Raw genomic sequence first — 26,217 nt, 5'->3', positions numbered from 1 at the left:
AGCCTCCCTGGTGTGGCAGATGCGATGGCTTCAAGACAAACAGCCACTTAGAAGACGACACTAGTTTGCAAAGTGAGGGGAGAGAATGTGGTCCCTGGTCCCCAGCAGCCCCTGAGAAACAACAGCAGCTTTGGGAAGAGAGGGGCACCAGGAGGGGGAATAGGGATTATGGAGCACTACAAGGGGTGTTGTTTTTTTGTCCAGCGAAGAAGAATTCCACTGTGCTGCCCTGTCAAGGGAGGAGAGGGGGCTGGCACTGGCAGCAGCAGGGTGGGACAAGGGGAGGGCTGTTGTAACTGGTGTTGGCTTGTTGGCAGTCCTCCTGCAGGCAGAATTGTCTGGCTCCTGACTGCTGCAGACGTTTGCAAGGGCAGGAAGGGACCACCTGGGCCAACGCTGTAGCTAGGTAGGTAGAAGGGGCAGTGCTAGGGGGACGGGGTGGTTTGGGACGGGTATTTTATTTGTGCTTTAAATATATAGATATATATTTCATTCCCAACTTTCTGTCTCACTTCTGAATGACCAAAGGCAGTTCACTGTCACACACAAAAAGTAAAACAATTCTATAATGTTAAAGGCGCCACTTTGCTGGTGTCAGTACAACACAGGCACTGTGGGGCACAGGTGGGCGTTGTCATGCCTGGGGGAGGGATTGATTGAGATGCTCAAGCCTAGCCCTACTGTTTATTTACTCCAGTGACATACCTCTGAGAAGGAGGGGAGGGGAAATGGCTGGTGCTTTGAACGCTGGACTCTCCCACAGCATGCAAAGAGAGCGCGGAAAAGTGGTCTCTGTGAGAAGGCTGTCAAAAAAGTCACATCCTACTAAGCGAAAGAATGAAAGATCATTACCCGCCTTCTTTCTCTTCCCCCCTCCCCAATTTGCTCTCCTACAACCTCACAAGGTCTATGACAGCAGTGCCTCACACTGAATACAACTGACTTGTAGAAAGGACTCTATGAATTGAAAACAAAGATGTTGTAGGTACCCTTGTTAACTATGAAAATCATTGAACAGAAACATTTTCTTAAAGTGACATGCTAGCTTGAGAGAGTCATAACCCCCCTCCCCCAACTCTCTCTGTCTCTGTCTTTCTCTTTTTATAAATTTGGGAACAATGACTCCAAGCCCAGTAGTGTCAGCCTGACACATTCTGGTCCACCCTGAAATGTATTTGGGTGGTGTGAGGGCTCCCTCACATGTGACAGAAATATAGGAAATCTGCATGTATTCCCATGTACATGTTTGCCATGCTGAACAGTGTGTACATATGGTGAAAAGGCTGCATCTCAAGTGATGTTGAGCATGCCAATCCCTTTGTAGAAATGATGATAGCAGAGGCAATCAGCCAAAAGTGTTGGTGCTGGTGGCGTACAATCCAAATTCCCCATCCCGGTGGTACTCCCAAATTTTCTACCTGGAGCAGTCTGCCTCACTCTTCCTGATGGTGTGCATTATGATCCCCAAGTCCTCCTTTCTCCTGCTTTCTGCTGTTCAAATGAAGAATTCCTAACACCAGCCACATCAGATGCATTGTGGGGCTTTAAGGCTCAGAACCTGGTCAGAAAATCCATCCATTCATTGACTTGTTCAGGGTTTTGTTTTGTTTTAAAGTGAAGTCAATGTGACTTACAACCAACTATTTAAATAGTAAACATTAAACTGCAAACCAGTAAACTAAAAGACAGACAACAGCAAAAGAGAATAATCGAATGAAAATAAAAGTCCCAGAACAATAAAAAAACAGAAGCAATCAATAAAACAGGGAAACAAACCTCATTCCAGCAGCAAAACAGCTGCTTAATCCACCACAGGAACACAGGAAGCTGCCATACTGAGTCAGACAATTGTGTTTAGTGACTGATTGAACTTTGGAACTTTTGCATGTAAAATTCTCCTTCCTCAACCTTGCAATATATATATATTAATATTAAAGCTGCTTCTGAAGGACTTCTTGAAAAACTGGTTCTTTTGCCTGATGCTGAGAGTGCTTGGTGTTGGGCCAAGCTAGACTCTATGGGGAGGGCATTCCATAAATTTGGTATCACCACTGAAAAGGCCCTGCTCCTATTACGCACCTTCAGTCCGCAGGGGCACACAGAGTAGGACCTCAGATGCTGAAAGTTGTGTATAGGAAGGGCGAGCTTTAATATCAATAATACCACTAAAATAGGTAGAATTTGCACAGGTAATTTTATGTGTTCTGAGTGCTCTGCATACATACTCTCAATAATCATTGCAACAACCATGTAAAGTAGGCCAGTATTATTATTCCCTGTCTTGCAGATGTGGGGCTCGGGTTGAATTGTGCTGGCTCACCTAAATCCAACCAGTGAGTATGTGGCTGTGCTGAGGTTTGTTTTGTTTTTTAAAATAACTATTAGGAACTTGCCAGCTGCTAGTCAGGCTTTACACTGCCTACAAGAGTTCTATAAGTCAGTGGGCTAAAGGAAATCCCACCCCCCACTGTTCTAAACCTTGTTTCTCTACAACAAGGAGGGAAATTTTTGGTGGCATTTTGCATTGGTGACATATTACTTCTACCTTCGTTGGTTTCCTATTTGTTTCTGGACCTCGTTTATATCAACTTTATAGTGTTGATGTTAGTATTAAGACTCCTAAATGGACCAGGACTCATTAGCAATTAAGCAAGCAAGGATGGAAATCTTGTAGATATGTGAAATCACATCGGAGTGCGTATTCTCCATGGCAGTGGGTACCAATTTATGAAATGTTCTCATTAGAATTCTAACAAACCTAGAGGACATATTTCCTGACAATAGAAGAGGTACTCAAAATGAAGTCAAGATACTCAGTAATTAAAATATATTCCTTTACCGTGTGTGTGTGTGTGTGTGTGTGTGTGCGCGTGTGTGTGTTTAAAAATGACTTTACAAGGATAATCTAATTGGCCAATGAGATGTACAAATATAAATCATAATGTTAATATTATGGCTTATTTTTGTATGTCTCGTGTGGCCAACAAGTTTATATATATATCTGGTACAGAAATACATTTTATTGATTTAGTACCTTGACGTCATTTTCTGCGCTCACTAGTAATCTGTTGTAGGTCTTCAGGTGTCTTATAAGGACATTTCTGTTTCAGCAGGCTTGGTTGGCTACTGTGATTTTAAATCTGCTATTTTTATAGGTTTTGTATTTCCTGATTGAGATTCTGTTATTTCATTAGACTTTTATGCTGCTATCAATTATAGCAAATCTATTGAAAAGTAACGATACTGATTCTTCATTTTTGTGTTTTAAATTTTGTACACTGCCTTATGTTTTTTTTCAGAAAAATGATTAATAACAATAACAATAATAAAAAAATATTAGAAGTAGGGGAAGTAATAGCTGGTGTTTGATGCCTTTATCATGATGATAATCTACATCACCATTCTTCCAGCTACTAACTCATCGCGGTTCTTGAGCACTACTCCCATAGCACTTGAGTCGCACATCAATTTGACAACTCCTACTTTGTCCCTCTGGTTTGTCCATGAGATAATTTCAAATCAAACAAAAAATACGATGATTATTGGGTGTGTGTTTTTTCTACAGTAAAGTGCTTTGCATTCGGTCTTCATTCACCACCCGATGCGGTAGGACACTTCCACTCCCCCACATTTTGTAAGTCAGTAACCAGAGACAGTGACTTCTCTAACATAATCTAGGGAACCATGTGACATCTACACAAATGCTGCCATATCTTCCACACACATTGCCATGCGGCAACCCATGTGAGATAACCTACTGCATACATTGCCAGCTGTGTTCTTGCCACTGGTTGCCTCTACCACCGATACAAGTTGTCCAAACAGGTGCTAGAGACAGGCAAAACGAATGGCTGAACAGCAACTGATTTCTGTTCATGGTCACCTAAGTACCTCTGCTTCAAAAACCCACAAATGTCAAATTTCAGTGTGTGTCTCCCTCATTTTAAAGTAGCCCATAGCATTTCAGAATTATTGAGTACCATCCCACAATAGTTTAACCCAGATGTTTTCAACCTTTTTGACTCCACGGCTCCCTTGACCAACCACCTTCTTCCTGTGGTGCACCTGTGGGGATCAGGAGCCCAGTTCTGTCACCTCTTGCCTGCAGAGCTGGCAACCTCTCACACTTCTCTGAACACCCGCCCTTGTGAAGTGTTTCCTCAACTTCCTCCCCTCTCCCCTCTCCTTGGGAGTCCTCTGGGCAGCCGCTACTGCTGCCCCTGGTCTCTGAGCTGCCCCCTGACCAGCCCCAGAGGCACCACTCACCTGCACAGCTTGTAGCCAGGGCTGCTGCAACAAACACCTGTGCAAGCCTTTGGTAGGCAGAGATGCAAGAGGGCATCAAAGGAGGGAGGGAAGGAAAGAGGGACAGAGGCCAGTGTTGCCCACGGCACCCCTGACCATCATTCAAGGCACCCCAGGGTGCCACGGCACACTGGTTGAAAACCACTGGTTTAACCGAATATGGGGTGACGTGGGCAGTTTATATTCTAGATTCAGAGGTGCCTTGACCATGAGATAAGGGGAGTCACCCACTTCTGGCCAAGCTGCATTGGAACGAATGGAAACTGCCAGGCTGAGTGGGGGCTTGAACCAGGAACTGGTCCTGGAAGTTGCTATTCAGTAAGGCTAGCTCATAACTGCCCTATGTTAGTTAATAATAATAATAATAATAATAATAATAATAATAATAATTCATACCCTGCTCTCCCCGGCCAGAGCTGGACTCAGGGCGGTTAACACCAGTAAAATTACAATAAAAACATAATGGGGGGGGGGGACAATTTAAAATACAGGTTAAAATGCAATTTAAAATGCAGTCTCATTTTAAAAGTAGCCCATGTATCAAAACCGTAAGGTGAGGGAAAACATAAGGGTCAGACTGAGTCCAAACCAAAGGCCAGGCAGAACAGCTCTGTCTTGCAGGCCCTACGGAAAGATGTCAAGTCCCACAGGGCCCTAGTCTCTTGTGACAGAGCGTTCCACCAAGTCGGGGCGAGTTAGCAGGAACACCATTTGGATTCCCAGTCTGACGTTACATACATATTAGCGACTTAAAACACAACGAGGTCAGTGCAGTTGCACATTGTTGTGCACACTAGAAAGGGAACGTAGATGCCTTTACCTGATGCACATTACCTGCTTGGTCCCCCTGCCCCCAAACTCCTGTTCATGAAGCTGCCACCTGCGCCATGTGCAATGCGGTATTTCTTAAGGTATTTCCCAAGAAGCTACAAGACAGCTATGCATCATGGGCAGTGTTGTGTGCACACAGATTCAAAAGCCTGTGCTGGGTGTGCACTGGAGCTAGAGAAAATGGTAATGTGTACACAGCCTCAGGCATCAAATTGTCTTAGGCTGGTGCGAACGTACAGTCTGTGAAAGTTCTCCCTGCTACAGGACTCTTTGTGAAACTTACGCTTGTTGTCAAACGTTGGACTTTCTTTGAGCCAGTGCCAAACCGAAACAGAGCGTCAGCTCCCATGCCAAATAGCAGTTTGCTGCTGTGGGGGTGGGGCTCCATTAGGATCGGTGCCCCGATGGAAAATGTCAAGCCCTTCTCTCCCCACAGGCTGCAGCCCCAGTCCTAAATAGGGAACCCAGCAGCTGCTGTTTGCAGTGAGAAATAGATACATGAAATATTAAACAATATGCTCAGTAAATTAATAGTAACATAAGTAGTAGTAGTAGTAGTAATTTTAACAATAAATTACCTGCCCTTCACCAGCAGAACTGAGGGTGGTTTACAGCCAGGGCCATCTTTACCCAGGGGTGCAAGGGGTGCGGGACACCCGGGCCCCAAATTTGGGGGGAGGCCAAATGTATACCTACTGTATACTGGTCCCTCTCGATCGGCGGCAGTGAAAAGCAATGGATCGAAAGTCCCTTCACCCCTCCTCAACAACTTTGAGTTCCCTAAAAAAAAAAAGCTCAATTAAAGTTAATTTGGAGGTTGGCTAAACTAAATTTGGGGGCGCTGGGCGGATCTTTGCATATGCTAAAGACAGCCCTGTTTCCAACCATTTAAAATTCAGTATTAAGAAAGATAAAATAAATTACAGTCACAGGAATAGGGTGGGTCTTGAAAGCATACATCTCATACGTCAAAGCCTGGGTAGAGAAGTGAGTCTTCAGCATTTGTCAAAAACTGTACAGTGAAAATGCCAGGCGTAGCTCTAACAGGTAGTTTGGACAGCTGATCTACATCCATGCTGAAAACCTAGGGGCTGACTGTGTACCTGTTTGTTCTTCCTGTGCCTATACACTCTCTGGCACAAAAGGTGACATAGATAGTGCCATTTACCTCCTTTTACTTCATAACAATCTCTTGCACATCTGTGCAAAACTGCAGCATAATTTCACTGCAAGTGTGGTAACATTGCACCATTGCAATTATCTTAAATCATTAAAAAAAAAATCAAAAAACCCCACATGCAGCAAAAGACCCTCTAAAACCCTAGGGTGGCAGGTGTGCATAATTTGTCTGTGCATTCCCAGGGCAGCCCAGTTTCTCCAGTTTAATTCTAAGGTACGTGGACACTGTGGATGCATGTAAAGCCACATGGAGTGTATTAGGGAGCAGACAAAATATAGATGATCAAGTAAATTGTAAACAATTGGAGCCAGCTGCACCAAAAGGAAGAGAAGCCACCTGTCGGGTGAAAAGGCCCAAAGTATTGAAATAGTTAGCAATGGGAACTGGAGATGAAAAATATGACGTGATCATCGTTCGGTACAAAAAAAACAAGTAGGTATTACTTGTAGCACCACACCAAACCATTATCCGCATGCACATACAAAACACCGCTGTGTACACACAATTAAAAAAAATTACAGAGATGCCAGAGTAAATATTAACTGTTTGCAGATAGATAAAATAAAAATGCTTTTAAAATAGAATATTTTCATGCTGTTTTCGGAGAATTTGAACATTTGCAGGTCCCTTTATTTAATAAGTATTTTAAATTCTTGATCAACTTAATTCTAAATTGAGCAACTTTCAAAACACGAATTTCCTTCCTCTCTGTTTGAGATTGCACTCTAAGCCAGGTATTGCATTAGCACGCAATGCTATTTGCAAATGCAGTTGCCGGCACAAGGAGTTTGACAGGGAGCGCTTTGAAGAAAGCTGGCCCAGCCTTCTCTTGCGCCTTTAACAGGGATTTATCTGCAGAGATCAGCCCATAAAGCATTTCATGGCATGGAGATAAGCAAGATCACCTGCAAATGTGATCATGGAGATCAAAACAGCGCTGAGGTAGCAGCTTTCAAAAGCTGACAACCAAACTCCAAGGGCGATGGTCTGCTTGTTTGGTGCTGCTATCTATTCTGTGCCACCCGCAATTATCCCACAAGTCATTTTTGACTAACAGTGATGCACATAAAGATTGGCACAGTCCAAATGTGGCTAAAGTATGTCAGGTATATTAATTCAGCAACCTGTCACTGATAAAACATTGCTAGAGGAAGCAGCTGTCTGGAAGGGGTGTCAGAATTTGCAGATGTTCAGGTGCAGTTATGCTCCTTACAAATGCGACTCAAATGACGGTGCTTGGAGGAAGAGAGATTTTTCTCACTCTCACAATTCACGTCTGTGTGTATATGCACATGGGTAAATAGGCAGCATTTTCACTTTTCTGAATATGTATGGCAAATACAGTATGGCAAGTATATCAAAGAGATACAGAAGTACAGGCCTCCTCAGGATTGAGAGGAGAATCTTCATTAGCAGTTCCTCCAACTGTCCCTATTTTCTAGGGTCATCCCTGATTTGTAGAAGCCGTCCCAGTTTCTGAGGTGGGATCTATACACATATAAAAATCGCTGTGATAATGCTTTTTAAAAAAAAGTTCTGAAAAATATATTGAATTTGCCATAGCTCACCATCGCCACCTAGTGTCACATTTGTATATTGCACTTTACAACACATTTAAAGCATTTTATTTGCAGCAGTATAGCTGAGTCCTGGTTTCATCCAGGAATGTCCCACTTTTCCTTAGGATGTCCCTATTTTCAATGGGGAAAGTTGGAGGGTATGTTATCTGATCCCCGAACTTTCTGAAAGCAATCCTTTATAGGGAAGGTGTTTAAAAAAAAAAAAAAGTTTACTGTTTTACTATGTTTTAATATATGTTGGAAGTGCTCCAGAGTGGCTGGAGCAACCCAGTAAGATGTGTGAGGTAAAAATAGTACAGTGGTGCCCCGCGAGACGAACGCCTCGCGAGACAAAAAACTCGCAAAACGAAAGGTTTTTTCGTTTTCGAGTTGCTTCGCAAGACGAATTTCCCTATGGGCTTGCTTCGCAAAACGAAGCTTGCCCCGCAAGCTCCGGGGACAGCGGGAAGCGCAGCGCGTCTTCCCCGCTGTCCCCGGACCTCTTTTGAAGCAAGGGGCGGCGGGGAGAAGCGATCTTCTCCCCGCAGCCCCTTGCTTCAAAAGAGGGGACAGAGCGGCGCTTCCCCTCTGTCCCCAGACGGTCTCCATAGGAACGCATTGATTGATTTTCAATGCATTCCTATGGGAAACCGTGCTTCGCAAGACGAAAAACTTGCAAGAAGAAAAAACTTGCGGAACGAATTAATTTCGTCTTGCGAGGCACCACTGTAAACTTATTACTATGGAATGGGACGTCCCTATTTTCATCAGAGAAATGTTAGAGGGCGTGCATTGGCTGTTAAATGTATCTTCGTTGATAATGCAGAAAGTGGTGTGGGAGGCTTCGGTTGCCTCAGGCACTTCTCTCCCCACCTCCAAAATTGGAAGTGAACCACCAGCTAAGGCAGAAAAATACCCCAAGCAATTGGAGGGCTGGGATTGCCCCCCCCCCCCATTTATGGCCTCTTTTGAAGTTAACATTACACACTCTCCACCCTTTGACAGCCATTATATGTATGTCAGTTCACAACCTTCCACTTTTAAACATACAGCTGGAGGCAGACATGAGAACAAGCACGGTTGCACCGTCAAATAGTTAAGGATGCTGGGAATTATAGCTCTTTGAGAGGTAAACTACAGTTTCCAGAGTTTCTAGAGGGAAATAACAGGCTTTCAATGTTTGGTGTGTACACGGATCGGCTCTCACAGGCAGATGAGGTAGTGAACCTCTGTTTGGGCTGTCTCATGGGGTGTGTGTCGCATAATTGAACTATATAGATATAGCACTGTACATAGAAAACTGGTTGTCAGGAATAAGAGTTCAATCCTTCTTCACTTGAAAGGTTGGGGAGGCAGAACACAAAGAGGCGCAGAAGACATGTGTTGCAAGGCACAGCAGGAAAGGACCAAATTTGGGGGGCAAGAAGAGGTGGGAAGGGAAGTCTGAATTGAGATGGAGGGTCAAGGACCTAAGTGGGCATGGAGCGGGCAAAAAAGGAGGGAGGTGAAAGATGGAGAAAACCCTCACACACACACACACGACTGTTTGCTTTTGTGTAGGTGGTTTGGGAGGGGATGCAGCCAACGTTTCACTCACTGATCCAAATAGTTTAACTTACTCATATTCCATGCTGACTCCTTTCCCAAAGCACAGTGTTAACACATAAAAGTACACAGTACAATATCCAATTAAAAAGTCATAAATCGGATCTGTGTAATGATTTTAATCTATTTTCTTAATACCAAAAAAGGGCTGACCAAATAAAACCAGCGGTGGTTTTATAAGGCATTCATAATAACAACATACGGAAGGAAATTCACGTTACAAAGACAGTTCCCACTTCTATACGGCTTTATCACAAAGCCTTCCCACTTGTTAGGGAGGGACACTGGGGGTGCGCTCGTGTTAATGCCATTTCTAAAGAATCCCAGAGCAGGCAAACTAAAGGGCGATGGGTGTGGAATCATGCTTGATATGTCATATAGCAGGGTATGGAGATTTCCAGTTCCCTTTTGCTACCTGAAAAGGATGAATAACATGGAAAGTTCTATCCTGCTAGATTGTTTAGATTATAATCCATGCATATCACCTTCATTTGTCTGATACTGGAAATCTTCTTTCTGTCTTCCAGAGAAGCCTCCGATGTTTGGGGCTTTGCTGATGATGCGGTCCCACCATTTTTGATAAATCAGACACCTTGTTGATGCATATTCAGTGCTGAGATTTTTTAAGTGAAATCTAAAGTTGCCTTCTTTTCTCAGTGGTGGCTATCTAGTCTTTTACATATTGTATGTGTTTGGATTATTAACGTATTTGGACGACTTTGGGTGATTTTACAATTTTATTGTTTAAACTTATGCCAATAAAGGCCAATAACAACAATAATAACAACAACTTAAACAGTGCCACTAATAATTAAAACATCTTTCTCAAATTTGGAAAAGGAGTTATTTCTTTAATTTTGGGGGAAATCCAAAAACTCCCTTGACCACCGCAGAGCTGAACACCAAATGTAGAGCCTGACATGCAAAAGTTGTCCCCAACCAGTATTAGAGACCCTTCAGAACTAGGCGGCTTATTAATTTGATTATAACTTACATTTATTAATCGCCTATTAACACTAGTTTCCAAAATGAAATAGGTGATTGTGTAGCAGGAAGATTGTGTGGCAGGATTTAGTATATTATGTTGCTTTACAATCTAGCATAAGGTGACACCATTATATGATATATTGTGAACAAACCATGGACGCAGTAGTACCTGAGCTATATATTTCGCTTATTTAAAACCTCGCAATTGTGGCACTAATTGTCCTGTTAATACATAGAGAAACAGAAATGGGTGCAGAAATCAGGGATAGTGTTTTCCTTAATAATGGATTGGGGACACCAGTTCCTGCCCCACTGCTTAAAGTGGTGTCCAAACTTTTTTCAAAGAGAGCCAGATTTGATGAAGTGGAGGGCTGTGAGGGCCGACCAAAGCTGTTGACCTTTTTTTTAGGATTGAAGTTGTTAAGCTTTTTTTATGGTTTAAGTTGACAAGGTTTTCTTTAGGATTTTACCCCAGGAAATAAAACTGCCACAGAAGCCAATGATTAAACCGACTGGCGGGCCGGATTAGGCCCCTGAAACGGACTTTGGACAGCCCACTTAGACCCCCTTCTCTGCTTTTCCAGAATATGGGAGAGAACCCAGGAGTCCTGGTGTCAGCTTTGCCTCATTCCACTGCACTCCTTTCCCCCCCACCTGCCCTTTCTCTTTCACTTGCTTTCACTCCTAAGATCGGCTTTTCTTGTTTCGTCTGCTCTGCTGCCTGCTAGCACTCGCCCCGTTCCCCACGGAAAGCCTATCCAGGAGGGGTGGGGGTGGGGTGGGCATGTTGGCATGGGTAGAAGGGAAGGGGGTGGTACAAGGAGACTGGCAAAGCTGCCAGCCAGGGGCAGACTGGGTCATGGCTGTTGGCACCGAGTCTCTGCCTTCTCTGTGTGAGCTGCATTAGTGATAGAAACGCAATGCCCCCTTCGGACAATAAAAGTGTTCTCTCCCCCAACCCAATCGCCCCCTAATCTGATGCCAGGGCTTTGGAGATGAAGTTCCCATCGCTGGAAGAAAACAGATGCCACCTCCTATTCAGCAAGCTGGTATAGAGCACAACAATGGCCCAGCACACAGCCTGTGCCAACTGAGGGGGGCACCCTATTGAGCTTCCCTCTCCCCAAATAACAGCTGCACAGAGACGGCTTAGGAGAGGAAACCGCTGCCAAGCTATCCCTACCCAGGGGCATGGGGTGGGGAAGGGGATGTGCCTTCTTTAAGGAGAGCGCCCAGGGCAGACAATTGCCGTCCTCCTCGGCTGCGGGGATTTCACAGGTTTACGCGCGCCTCTCGGGCGTCACCATGGCACCTTCTTGGCACACTCTGCCCATGCAAGACAGAGCCGGCGTTGCCATGGCACCAGCGGGCACCTCGTCAATCGAGGCTTTGTTCAAAGTTCTACCCCTTGAAACTGGAATTTCAGGACATGAGAGGCGGCTGAGGGGAGATCCCTAAGCCCAATATAGCCCCCACCCCTGCCAGGACTCCAGACATCCAACCCCCCACCCCACCCGCCCGCCAATATCTCCAGTCTGTCAGACACTCTTTCTGCTCTAAAGACCTAGCTCTGTCCCCGCTCAATAGCAAAGAGACACTCAGAGACATTTTGGCAGAACAATCTGCCTCCTCTACCCATTCCCAGCAATGGCAAAATAATAATAATAATAATAATAATAATAATAATAATAATAATAATAATAATATCTAACCCACAATTCCCTGTACTTTAATGGCACCCCAAAATCTGCTGCCGAATGGAGCCACGGCCTAACTGCAACGAGGCTTGCTGCTCAGCCCTTTCCTGAAGATTTCTCCCTCAAATTTCCCATTGCCACAGGGACCACAGAGGCATCATTCACTGGCAGTGGCTGTGTTTGTGCAGTAAAGGGCCTGGGTTACAATGGGGCAGGTGCTTCCACCTTGAATCGTGTGCAGGTGTTGCTTACACATCCCCTCCAAGTGTCCCAGCTTTCCAGGGACAATCCCAGAATTACAAAAGCCATCCCGGTTTCTGCTCTGATGCCCAGTTGCCCTGTCCACAACTTGGAGAACAATTAAAAGTGGTGTGGGGGTGTGTGTGAAAAATGGAGTCCTGTTTATACTGAAAACAAAATACCTGCACCAAATGAAGGAAACAGTGAAGCTGGCATACAAAGTCCTTCCTATAATTTCGAAGGCAAAGGTAACTTATCCACTTTAAATTCTTCAATTGCAATGCTTCCTGAGCCAGCCATTTTTTTTTAAGGAAACGTTTAGAGTGTTTATTCCTTTATTGGAAAATGGAGCCTGACCCTGTCTACTCAGAAGTAAGTCCTACTGTATTCAATGGAACTTACTCCCAGGTAACTGGGTAAAGACTGTGCGGCCTTACATTGCAATCCTAAGCATTTTTACTCAGAACTAACTCTCGCTGAATTAAATAGGATTTACTCTCTGGTATGTCCCTGATCATTTTCACAGTTTCTATTGATTGATTGATTGATTGATTGATTTAATATACCGTCCTATACCCTGGGCTCTCAGGGCAGTTCACATCATAAAATCAAGACACATTATAAAACCTACCTTTTTCTCTGACAAGGACTCAAAGCAGCTCACAGCTAGCATTTTATTTCATTCCATTTATCTATTGAAAGCGTTGTACATTTGCTTGTACATTTTTTTCCTTACAACATTCCGGTGAGGGAGGTTAGACTGAGAGGTTGTAATTGCCTCAAGGTGACAGATGTGTGAGGCAAGATCAAACACGGGAGAAGCTTCCTGATGTAGAGGAGAATGTCCCTATATTCATTTGAGAAATGTTGGCGGGTGTGGGGTCAGGATGGGGTATTGCATAGGAAGAGTGACCATTTTTCAGAGAGGGGAAGGAGGGTACGCTTATAGGCCAAGCCAGGTCTGCAGAACTTCCCCTCTTTTGCACAATTATTCATGGTGACGGAGGAGCCTTGTCCTCTCTCTCACCTGTGGCTGCCTCAGAACAGGCAACCCCAATGGAGAGAGAGGAAAGGAAGGCCTACTAATCTTGGCACATTGCAGAAGAGTCCAGAGGAATAAATGGCTGCCTGCTGGAGCGGAGGCCACAGAAGAATCTCAAAAGCACAACTCTATTTCGCGGGGGGGGGGGGGAGCTCTTTTTGAGCCTGGAGAGCCACATTGTCTAGTGAGCAACCTTGTGGGGGCCATATGCCATGGGTAGGCAAACCAAGGCCCGGATCCGGCCCAGTCGCCTTCTAAATCCGGGCAGCGGACGGTCCGGGAATCAGCGTGTTTTTACATGAGTAGAATGTGTCCTTTTATTTAAAATGCATCTCTGGGTTATTTGTGGGGCCTGCCTGGTGTTTTTACGCGAGCAGAATGCGTGCTTTTATTTAAAATACATCTCTGAGTTATTTGTGGGGCATAGGAATTCGTTCATTCCCCCCCCAAAAAAAAATTTAGTCCGGCCCCACCACAAGGTCTGACCAGCCCCCTGCTGAAAAAGTTTGCTGACGACCCCTGCCATATGCCAATGGTGAGTTGGGTCACAGGCAAAACTGGGGAGGGCAAAGGATGTGACTCTTTTGCACAGTAGGTTGAATTCCAGCCCCCCCCACCCCAGTGGTTACTACACCCACATATCTCTCCATCAGTGGCGTAGCGTGGGTTCTCAGCACCCGGGGCAAGGCAAGTAATTTGCGCCCCCTAACCCGTGGATTTTAGCACTCGAGTCTCTTCCGCGCCCCCCCAGATGTTGCGCCAGGTGCGGCAGGCCTCCCCTGCACCCCCCACGCTACGCCACTGCTCCCACCACAAGTCTTCAGGACAGCCTTCCGAAGGCTGGCGGCGGGAGAAGGTCTCTCCGCCCCACCGCCAGCCTTTGGAGGAGCCTTCTGAAGGCTGGCGGTGGGGCGGAGAGACCTCCTCCCGCCGCCAGGCTTTGGAGCAGCCTTCCGCTTAATTCCCAGCAAGCAATTAGCAGGCTCGCTCCACCTCCTCCCGGCTTTGCTGCTGCTGCTGCGCGGCTCTTTTCCTCCACCGACGGCGCGCTGCGCCTTGGAGAGGTTCCCGCTTCCTCGAGGGGGGCCGGCCAAACGCGCCCCACAAATGTTGCGCCCAGTGCGGCCGGCACCCCTGGCACCCCCCACGCTACGCCACTGCTCTCCATACTACATCCAGGCCAGCAAGATGCTTTCTTGCAGATTGAAGGCACATTGCAGCCAGGCAAAAGCCCTTGGGAAAAACACAAAGGCTGGCTTATGCAGAGTGTGGACAAGACGTAGGCCTGGGGGCACAGGTGCTGGCTCCCACAAAATGTTGAATGAGGGTGCAGGGCACCCATAAAGTGCAGTGAGACGGCATCATCATGCCCACCCACCCCCAGAGTGGTGACAACACTACGTCAGTGCGCCCTGCTACGTGTGCAAGTAACGTCATCTCGCTTGATGGCGTAGTAGCTTGATGGCTTGATGGCGTAGTAGTGCGCACCCACCACAATGGGTGTGATGACATAGTACGTGCGCCTGGCAGCATGCATGTGCACCCTGGAGACAGTGTGCAGCCCCAGGCACCTGCAGTTGTGGGGTGCAAGCCGGCGCCACTGCCCAGGGGCTAGATAGAGGCGCCTGCTTGAAGCATGAGGTTCCCCCCACATTATTCCCCACAGGATAAGGAATAAAAGAGCTGTAAGGTTATTGTAGCCCCTTCCAGCCCAGCCCAAAGACAAAGCAATCTGCTTACCAACCTCCCTTTCCACTGAAGTAAAGGCGAGTCTTACTTTCCTTAATCAACGAAGGAGCTCCATGGTGTCCGACAAGGAGTGGTTTTTCGGACTGCTTCATGTATAAAGAAAAATTATTCATGAAGACAACTGCTAGGAATGAAAAGTAGTATATAACCGCGTTCGTCGTCAGGTATGAAAATCATACAAGTATCTCTTTGGCTACGATTATGCTGCCGCAGCTTTTGGCCTCTGCAATTGCAGCAAAAGAGATTAAGCTAGGCAGGCGTGTTGGTCTGACGCAGTCAAAGTATATTAAAAAAATTAAAAAATTGTCCAGTAGCACCTCAGAGACCGACTAAGTTTGTTCTTGGTATAAGCTTTCGTGTGCATGCGCACGAAAGCTTATACCAAGAACAAACTTAGTCAGTCTCTGAGGTGCTACTGGATATATATATATATATATATATATATATATATATATATATGCATTTTTCTTTAAGGTTAGTTCTGTGTAGGGAAAGGGCCATGTGAGACATACTTTTTAAATGTAAAGATTTAGTTTTTTAATACAGAGAAATAACTCCCATCAAGATCCCTCACCCACTCACAACTTCCTAAAACAACCCCTTTCCCACACTCAACATTACCTGTTTATCAGCAGCCAGCAAAATGTTGCTTTGTTAACAAAAACCCCTCTCATATTTTCTTTCTCTGCTTTCAAAAGAGGAGCCTAATTCATGATTTGTGTAGGCTACCGCTTTCCGATTTTTAACGAAAGGTCTAGACTCACCATTAGTTTCTCAAGTACAAATACAGGGTTGTGGTGGTGTCATGCCGTGGTTTTTTGTGTTCTTTGCTTTTGTGTGTTCTCTGGACTCTAAACAGGGGCTAATCTTAACTATGGATAACAGAAACAAGCCCACTTCATAAACTATGGTTTGAAAAAGAGCTTGATTCCAACAATACCTAGTTAAGATTAACCTTAGTTTGTCTGGGTTTAGATGGAATGAAAAGCTGTGGTTAATCTAAAATGGGAGTGAAACCTTCCAAAGCCTCTTTGCACCAGAAAAAAAGGGAGAGTACAAACTCTCATAATGTCGAACTATGGCATAGTGCTACATTTGAAACGGCCAAACGTGTGTAACTTGAGTACTTTGGAAATGTTGTCCATATGCAATTACTATCAACAGTACTCTGATCAACAATAAGCATAAGAGTACATTTTACCTGAAGAGCCTATTGAGCAAAGACTGGTGTTGCTAAACAATTATTCAGGAATATGAATCCGAGCCCTTTGGACTACAGTATCTCCAAATAGCCATATGTCAGTATTTATCAATATTTTAAAAGAAGGGGTTTGAAAGTTCTCCAACTTTATACTATAAACTGCCCTGTGATCCTCAGATGAAGGGTGTATATAAATTTGATTTAAATTAATAAAAATAACTCATATCAATGGCCCTTTTAAGGTCCCTACTAAGTATTTCTAATGTGAACTCACCCATGACTTTAAAGTTTTTTATACAGAAGGTATTTTGTCCCTTAGAAGAGTCCACAGATACAATGAAAACATTTTTATTCAAAATGGATTCCCTAAGGATTCATCATCATCTTATCGTCAGAGATCTTAAGTAGAAAAATAATAGTAGTAGTTATTTCATAGTAAAAGCTACACCCTCGGAAAAGTTCAGCCCCAATGCTAGAAACATGTCTCACAATTGTAGATAATTTTCATTATCTTATTTTTATATGAAGTTTCCTGAAGGAAAATTAAATTAGCCTTTAGTTTTCCCATAGCTTAGCCATTGTTCTTCCCCCTCAAATTATGGTGGTTTTTTTATCACTGTTATTATCTTTCTAAATATCTGTATATATAAAAACAAGAGACAAGTTCCTTGTAAACATATTCAACTATATATTATTCCTTTACAACAGAAAATGAGGCTTGAAGCTGCTTTAGCTTTACATATATATAAAGATGCTTATCTTCTGTCATTTGATTGTTTTAAAAGAAAAAACAGGTTTTGTGAAATTATTTTAAATACACTAAGCTAATTGGAATGTCGCCGTAATTAAAAGGCATTCACCCAATCAAAAATTATGCTCTGTAGAAAAATTTAGGCTATCAATTCAAAAGCTACACAATTGTTGAATTAAAAATATCAACGTTTACAATGTATCATATACAGAGTGGGAAATTAATGAGGAATATAAAATTACATGTGTTAAATCAATCAGTGGTATGCTAATTATTATTTTTTTAAAAATGAGTAAATTAGAAAAAAAAATATTAGAAGAATACTGGCAATTCACATGCGAGCAAAAATGGAAAGCAATGTTTGAATCTAAATATACCCTTTTGACACTTTTGAGGGGAAAATGCTGATATTGTTGCTTCTGCAATAATCATATCCATTCTTTGAGGAACAGCTGTCTACAGAGTAACGGGGTGCAGATTATTATAGCCAGTGCTTTTTTCTGGGGGTACGCATACCCCTAAACATTTTGTGAATCTAAGTTGGGCCTCATTGAGGGGCAGTATTTCAATATGAGTAGGAAAATGAGAGTACCCCTAAACATTTTTTTTTAGAAAAAAAGCACTGATTATAGCACCTTGAAGCTGCTTGTGATACCAGGGAAGGTCTGAGGATCTAAAAAGTTGCCTTCAGTGTCTTCCCTCCTTTCTTGGGTCCTCCACGACTCTCCCCCTGGTCTGAGCTCCAGGGGTAAATAGCTGTTTCGAGGTGTGTGTGTGTGTGTGCAGGTTGCGAGGGAGGTGATTTCCAGCAGGAAAATGGCACAGGAGAAATGTTTTTTAATTAATCCGGACGCCGCATGGTCCTAGTCCTCATCAGGTGCACCCACCTATTCATCTAAATAGGAGAGAACCTCCATCACAGGAGCCAAAGATATGGCTTAGGTTACACTACTTTGGCCCACAAAACGATGCCTACATGCAAACATACGTGACCAAACCCTTGCGGCCTTCAGCACTCCCACCCCCCAGTCAAGGAAAACCACATTAGGAGGGGATGCTTAACCCTTTCCCACCTGCTGCCTCTCCATTTCACATCACCCTCTCCCAAAGCAGCTTTATCAGCGCGGCAGGGAAAGGGGAGCTGTGGCTGTTCAGTTACACACATTTGCGTGCAATACTTAGTGGGCTAGCAAGAGCTGTGCTAGAACTGAGAGCGGACAGCTCAGCCTTAATGCCTGTATTTATCCATAGTTACCTACAGAAGCCTCTTCCTTGTCTCTCCTCCGTTCCTTTGTCTCCCCCATGGCAAAAGTTAGATTGTAAGCTTGTGGGAGCGGGGATCTTCCCTTTTGCTTGTTTGTTAGTAGTCAATATTAGGTTCTGTGGGGCACAATGCTGGTGTGAAATAACGCAGGCACATTGCTTGGCGCTTAAAGGACTCAGGGGCACAGGCCCATGGCACCAATCTGCCTACACCTGGGCAAATTAAAATCGTGGGCGACTGGGGTATTCTTGGCACTCCGTTTGACTGTGTGTCCCAGTCTTCCTGTATATAATGCTTTAAAAAATATTATTAAAAGGAGGGTGTGGAACAGGGCGAACAGGGCTGTAGGTAAAAGGAAACCGCTCTGTGCGTAAAGCAAAGTGTGACATTGCCTTCACAATACGGAAAAGATGTTTCATATATAGCCAGAATGCACTGATGAATGGTGAGGTCATGGTGAGGTCTGTCCCGAAATAAGAGATTTGAGAGCCTCTCTCTGTGTTTTCGGGGGGTGGGGGTGGGAGAGAGAAAGGGATGCCCCAACCGCCGCTAAACCAGGCTGCTATTCACAAATGTTCTTGTTTAAAAATAGGAAGTACAGTGACTGTCTCCAGCTTGTCTGTTCACTGTTTTTATGTCCTCTAACTCCCCGTTTTCTTTACTTCTTTACTTCTTTCCTTTAATGGTTATTTTTAAAAATGGGAAGCACATAGCCAAGAAGGATGTTTAAAAATAAAAATGTAAAGGCTCCTAAAATGACAGGAGGGCAGGTTAGAGAGTGGGAGTGAGTGCTGCTGCTTTTTGTACAGAAAATAATTGTCCTCATCATCTCACAATCGAGATGCGCAGCAGGGAGGCAGATAGCCACCTAGGATGTTAACTGTACAATTTTTTATTTTTTATCTAAAGGAAATATGCGGCGACATTGAGTTGTATAATGACGGCAACATGGCTATGAACAGCAGTCACGGGAGCACCAGATCAAAGTGTTCGTATTCCAAAACGCACAGCCTATCTAGTAAAAAAGTGACACCCCCAAAATAGAAGCAGGAAGAGTAGTATCAAACTGGCCAACATGCATAACTGTCAACTTTTCCATTTTCTTGTGAGGAATCCTATTCGGAATAAGGGAATTTCCCTTTAAAAAAGGGAACAGTGGACAGCTATGCCAACATGGCATTTTTACTGGAAACATGCTGGCTGATGCTTTAAAAAGGAACTTCTTTATATATTCCCCACCCCACCCTTAAACTAATATAGGAAGAATCCAGTAATTGTAACATAAAGAGTAAAGTCTTCAACAAGTAAGACCACCGAGTAGCAATAATATGGTAAGAAAAAGTGGAAGGAAATTGGAGGGGGGCCCCTCTCTGGCTCCCACAATTGTGGTCAGATTATTAGTTGACAGGACTGACCTATTTCATTGCCCGAGGTGAAAGACCAGGTTGTGCCTCCTCACTCATATTCCACATATGGCTCCACAGAGGCCAGTTGGACTGGGAGCTGAAATGGACTTGGATGCTGGCAAGACAACACCTCCTACAGGTAAACAGGTTATCTTAGGAGGTACAACACAGCTCTGTTCTCCAGCATCTCCCTGCAGTGTCTGCCACCTGAAGCAACTGCCTAATGGTAGGGCTGGCCCTGTTTTCGGTGAATGTTATATGAGTGGAACAAAGAGCTATCCACCCACAATGCAAGTATTGTTAATGAGTCTCCAGCAGCACGCATCAGGGTCAGTCTACAATGTACTGTTGCCAAAGATGGAGCGGCAAATGGCAGTATCTCATTCCCCAGTAAAGGTGCATAATACCCAAGAGGTTGCTCAAGTTTCACTCACTTTCTCTTTCTGTCTCTCTTTCGTCCCAGTGTACTGTATACAGCAGGGGTCAGCAAACTTTTTCAGCAGGGGGCCGGTCCACTGTCCCTCAGACCTTGTGGGGGGGGTGGACTATATTTTTTTGGGGGAAAGAATGGATTCCTATGCCCCACAAATAACCCAGAGATGCTTTTTAAATAAAAGGACATATTCTACTCATGTAAAAGCATGCTGATTCCTGGACCATCCGCAGGCCGGATTTAGAATTGGGTCAATTGGGTCACATCCAGTCCCCGGGCCTTAGTTTGCCTAGCCATGGTATATAGTGTTAAGTTTTAATTAAGTTGTAAGTTTGTTAAGTCTGCTGCAACTAGATTTCTTATGGACGGTGCCAGTCTTGCAGTATTGGATTTGTGACCATTATGCTCATTTGCCTTCAGTAGCAGTAAAGCTCTGCTGGATGAAATATTGCCTCCAGTCTACTTTTGAGAATCCTGCAACGTGTTTAAGTTTTTACTCTGCTAACTATACATTGGAATCTACTCTGGATCAATATTGAGTAGACTTTCAATGACAGTTTTGGTACCCAGGGGAGAAAACCCCACAGGTGCCTTTCTCTTGCAGTAATAATAATAACAGAAATAATATATATATATTGCCCTTTCACGACACCCAAGATCAGCTGCATGAGACAAAGTTATGACAGGGTAGCAGTGGTGAAGTGGGAGCTAAGAGCAGCCTGTAGTCGAGACGGAAGAAGCCAGAGCCAGGAGACTGAGTCAAGGAGCAAGCCGCTAGTTAGGGCCAAAGAATGCCGGAATGCACTGAAGCTCAGGAAGACTTTGTTACTTAAGTTACAGATAGGTAGCCGTATTGGTCTGCCATAGTCAAAATAAGAAAATTCCTTCCAGTAGCACCTTAAAGACCAACTAAGTTAGTTCTTGGTATGAGCTTTCGTGTGCATGCACACTTCTTCAGATACGTGCATGCACACAAAAGCTCATACCAAGAACTAACTTAGTTGGTCTTTAAGGTGCTACTGGAAGGAATTTTCTTATTTTGTTACTTAAGCAAGGCTCAGCTGGAACAGGAAACTCTGTTATGTACTGAAGTTCTCACCCTGGCCACCAGGGGTATCATGTATAAAGTTTTCACTCAGGTCCACGTCAGTTAATTTAGGCAGGAAACCTTGGGTTGTTGTTGTTACAATGTTGACAGCTGGCTGCCTATAAAAGCAGGCCGGCTGAGCTGTTTGCTGTTCAGTTCAGTTCCAGCTTACTTATAAAGAACTACAGTGGTACCTTGGGTTAAGAACTTAATTCGTTCTGGAGGTCTGTTCTTAACCTGAAACTGTTCTTAACCTGAGGCACCACTTTAGCTAATGGGGCCTCCTGCTGCCGCTGTGCCGCCACCACACAATTTATGTTCTCATCCTGAAGCAAAGTTCTTAACCCAAGGTACTATTTCTGGGTTAGCAGAGTCTGTAACCTGAAGCGTCTGTAACCCGAGGTACCACTGTACTTGGAGAAATCTCTGTGTCGTCTGCTATGTCCACCCACTATTTAATAAACCCTTTATGCTCTTTTCTACATGGAAGGATCCAAAGATCTCACTCTGTGTGGGCAAAGTTAGTCCAGGGCCTGAAGGTGTTTTACTGTGAAGCAGCCACCCATAAGTTGCATGCCCCACCTCACGAGGAGCTCCACACGGATCTATCAGCTTCTGGCAGAGCTAGCTTTGCTGCCCTTGTAGCAGTTGCTCAGTAGGGTGAAGTTTCCCCTTTAGGGCATGGGATACTAGGGAAACTCTATAGTATGAGGCAAGGCAAAGAAAATTAAAAACCTCCTTCATGCGAAAGGTGCAGTTTCTTCAGGGAATATTATTGGTCCCACACAATGAGAAGCTGGGAAGGATGGTATTTAGTTTGAATGCAGTGTGCGATGCCGTACATCCCTGAGGGTGCAGGCAAAGTGTGAGGGGGTGAATATTAATTTTAATTATATTTACTTCCCTGAAGAGGCTGAACACCCGTGGCTTCCATCTATCAAGGTCCATTTATATTCGTGAAACAACTGAGTCAGCATGTGAATCATGGGAGTAGGGGAGGGCTCTTTAATGAAAGCCACCCCAATTGCTCTGTTCTAGCCAAACCCAGTAAACAGTGGTAAGTAAAGGGGCCATTATAAAGTTAAGGGGAATCAGAATCCCTTTGCCCCCCCCCGTAGGCATTATAGCGAATCAAGGTTCATTTTGACCAAGTGGAAGTAGTCCTTAGGAACTTTAATATCAAAGTAATTCTAAAAATGAATATCCCAGAAGAAAACTGGGATAGAACAAATAATAATAATGCTTAATAATAATTTATTTGTAGATGCCTAGATATGATCACATGACAGGTGGCATACACATATTTTAAAATAAATGAATAACATTGCTGGTGTTTTTATTCAATTAACTGTTCCCACGAGCGGAAGCCCATGCAAGGCTAGCCTTATTGGCATCGCACCATCTCTTGAAGACGTTCCTGTTTACACAAGGATTCCCCTGATCTCTTGACTTGAACCTACTGTTTTAAAATGCTTTAATCTGCTATTTTAAATCTTTAAATTGTTTTTTTAATGGCTAGTTTTATGGTACATTTTATTTGTGAATGTTAAATTTAATGTTTTGATCAAATTGGTTTATTGTGTACACAGAAACCATCTTGGCAATTAAGTGGTATATAAATAAATATACATGCATGCATGCATACATAATTTTATTTGTACAGTATGCTGCCTTTCCACAGTTCAAAACTTGCTCAAGGCTGCTTACAACGTGCAAAAAAGCATAACTGCAAGTTACAAAAGTAGTCGTAAGCAATAAATAAAACATCAGAAAATACACAGGCAAATGGAACGATTTCTGCATAAATCACAAGATCTAAAATATACAAAAAGCCAACAGCAACATCCCCCCCCAACAAAACCCCAAAACAATACCCCAGCCCAAGTGTCTGTTCAACAGCCTCAGCTTTTGTAGCTGGAGTCAGTCTAGGCCCCACACTCCCAAGCCAGGTGGAAAAGGCTGCGAAGCAGGGAACAGGTCTTCCAGGGCTCACAGCCAATATATCCCTTAATAATGTTATTATTAAATAACAATAACAATAACAACAACAACAGAAGCAGCAATAATAATGGACCGTTTTTAGTTGTATTAACCTTAAAAGTATTTGGGAGTTTCCTTTTCACAGAACATCTTTCTTCTTTATTTGGCAGTTGGGTTCATTTTTGAGGTTGATTAGTCAAGATTTCTCAGTTCATTATTCATGACTCTGCAGTTTGTAATGTGTGACTTAGCAATGTGTTATTTTGAAACATCCACACAGCTATGCATGCTATAAAGGCTGACAGCTTTTCAATTTAGATGTCAGAGTAACAGGTTAAAACGGCAAAGTCACAGATTACAAAGTGCAAAGCTATAAAAGAACAAAGAGCAATATAACAAAACCCCTTTGTGTTATTCTAATGGGGTCTTCGCAAACGTGGCGAGAACAACTTCACATTCACGTATTGCAGCTTTGTGGGATGCAGATTTATATTTCCCTTCCTGTTCTAATTGATGTAAACAATTGTTGTGTATTAACAAAGATCAAATAGACCAATGAAAAAAATAAAACCTTAGCCATAAACCAAGCTAAATGAACAAATAAGAAGGAAAGTAGCTACAAATATCATGTACAGCAAACTTGTATTTTATGTGCATTGCCTGTATGTGACATACCCACCAACATTTCTCTGATGAAAATAGGGATGTAAATAATAATAATAATAATGCCCTGCCCATCTGACTCTGGGCACCTTTCAACAAATAGAAAAACATAATAAAACATTAAACATTTAAAAGCTTCCCTATACAGGACTGCCTTCAGGTCTCTTCTAAAGGGTGGCTAGTTACTTATCTTCTTGGCTGAGGGATCACAGAACTCCATATCCCCCATATGAAAATCGGGACATCCTAAGGAAAAGCGGGACATTCCGGGATCAAATCAGAAACTGGGACGGCTTTTGTAAATCTGGGACTGCCCCTGGAAAATAGGGACACTTGGAGAGTCTGATGTTGTGATTTCAGCCACAGCGGCTGAAGGCAGGCTAGCGAGGGCAAGGATTAGAGGTGGGTGCAAGGTGGAAACCCCAAGTAAATCTGGCACAAAAAAGAGCTTACGCTCTCAGCCTTTTCACCTGGGCAAATCCCACGTGGAGAACCTTGAGTGCAGGGCACCTTTAGCCAGTGGCGTAGTGGATCTGGGAATGGTGTGGATGCTCTTATGAGATCCCACTGGGAAATCCAACTTCCCGCAAGATCTCACAAGAACCACCCCACCATTCCCAGAGCCATTGCACTCTGCACAGACACTGAAGTAGGACTGGTCTAGAAAGAAAGGCCAAGCTATTTAAAGCTGTTTTCATGCCAGGTCAACTTGGGGCTTCCAGCTTCCTCCCACCTCTGATTCTCCCCAATATGGGCTGCCATATAGATAGCGGGCTAGCTAGCTGCAGGGTTGCTCCAAATGTAATTTTGGTTCTATGCAATTTCCGTGTATACATGTAACCCTTGGAACCGAAATTTCGTTGTATGATGCAAGTTGGAGCTGGGCATGTTCAGCCTGGAGAAGAGGAGGTTAAGGGGTGATATGATAGCCATGTTCAAATATATAAAAGGATGTCACATAGAGGAGGGAGAAAGGTTGTTTTCTGCTGCTCCAGAGAAGCGGACACGGAGCAATGGATTCAAACTACAAGAAAGAAGATTCCACCTAAACATTAGGAAGAACTTCCTGACAGTAAGAGCTGTTTGACAGTGGAATTTGCTGCCAAGGAGTGTGGTGGAGTCTCCTACTTTGGAGGTCTTTAAGCAGAGGCTTGACAACCATATGTCAGGAGTGCTCTGACGGTGTTTCCTGCTTGGCAGGGGGTTGGACTTGATGGCCCTTGTGGTCTCTTCCAACTCTATGATTCTATGATTCTATGATTCTAAGTTGCTTGCAACTTAATAAACGAAGGTAATTTCCAGATGGCTTGTTTGAATATAGTCCCATTTCAGACCCATCAATATAAACCAAATATTTATTATGGCCAACCAGCCATTAAAAAAGTAGTATTAAAAAACAAATAGAAACCTACAGCCTCAGGAGAACAAAGCTGACAGGTTAGTAGCTAACAATCGCAGCAGGTCTAAGTGGTTTTGCAACATTCAGATATAATACTACCTGTTTGGTAGTAGCTTTGTTAGACCCTTGAAGGAAGATACTCCAAAGTGTGTTCTGTTACTGAAATGGGTTACTGAAACAGAGGGGTTTCAGAAGGAAACAGAACTAAACATTGTTAAAAAAGTGAAATACCTGGGGGTCAATCTGTCTTCTAAGAATTTGAATCTATTTAAAGATAACTATGAAAAATGTTGGTCAGAAGTCAAAAAAGATTTAGAAATTTGGTCAAGATTGAAACTATCCTTGTTAGGCCGAATTGCAGCTATAAAAATGAACGTTTTGCCAAAAATGTTGTTTTTGTTCCAGGCCTTGCAGATTGTGGACAGAGTGGATTGTTTCGGAAAGTGGCAGAAGGACATTTCTAAATTTGTCTGGCAGGGCAAAAAGCCCCGAATAAAGTTTAAAATACTAACTGATGCAAAGGAGAGAGGGGGGTTTGCCCTGCCGGACTTAAGGTTATACTATGAAGCTGCGGCCTTCTGCTGGATGAAAGATTGGATTTTATTGGAAAATACTGATGTCCTAGATCTGGAAGGCTTTAATAATTCGTTAGGTTGGCATGCGTATTTGTGGTATGACAAGGGGAAAACACATGGAATGTTTAAAAACCATATTGTCAGAAAAGCAATATTTATGGTCTGGAAAAAATACAAAGACTTATTGGAAAGTAAAACCCCGAGGTGGATTTCACCAATAGAGGCCAAAGCTCGGAAAACATCCAATATGGAGGCATATTGGC

The 26,217-nt window shown here is 43.7% G+C and overlaps 1 long non-coding RNA gene across 3 annotated transcripts in view; it reads left to right on the top strand.

Moving 5' to 3' along the window:
• The first annotated feature begins 322 nt into the window (after positions 1-322).
• The window catches only part of LOC309522120, a 35,096-nt gene continuing 9,201 nt past the window's right edge, over positions 323-26,217 (top strand). For all 3 annotated transcript variants that reach the window (XR_014214862.1, XR_014214863.1, XR_014214864.1), the window contains exon 1: positions 323-406. This is a non-coding gene — a long non-coding RNA (uncharacterized lncRNA). The remainder of the gene's footprint in view (positions 407-26,217) is intronic.

The sequence above is a fragment of the Podarcis vaucheri genome, assembly GCF_965113315.1.
Source record: "Podarcis vaucheri genome assembly, chromosome: 17".
In the NCBI taxonomy this organism is placed as follows: Eukaryota; Metazoa; Chordata; class Lepidosauria; order Squamata; family Lacertidae; genus Podarcis; species Podarcis vaucheri.
Note: the sequence above shows the minus strand (reverse complement) of the source record. Positions and strands in the feature narration are given on the sequence as shown.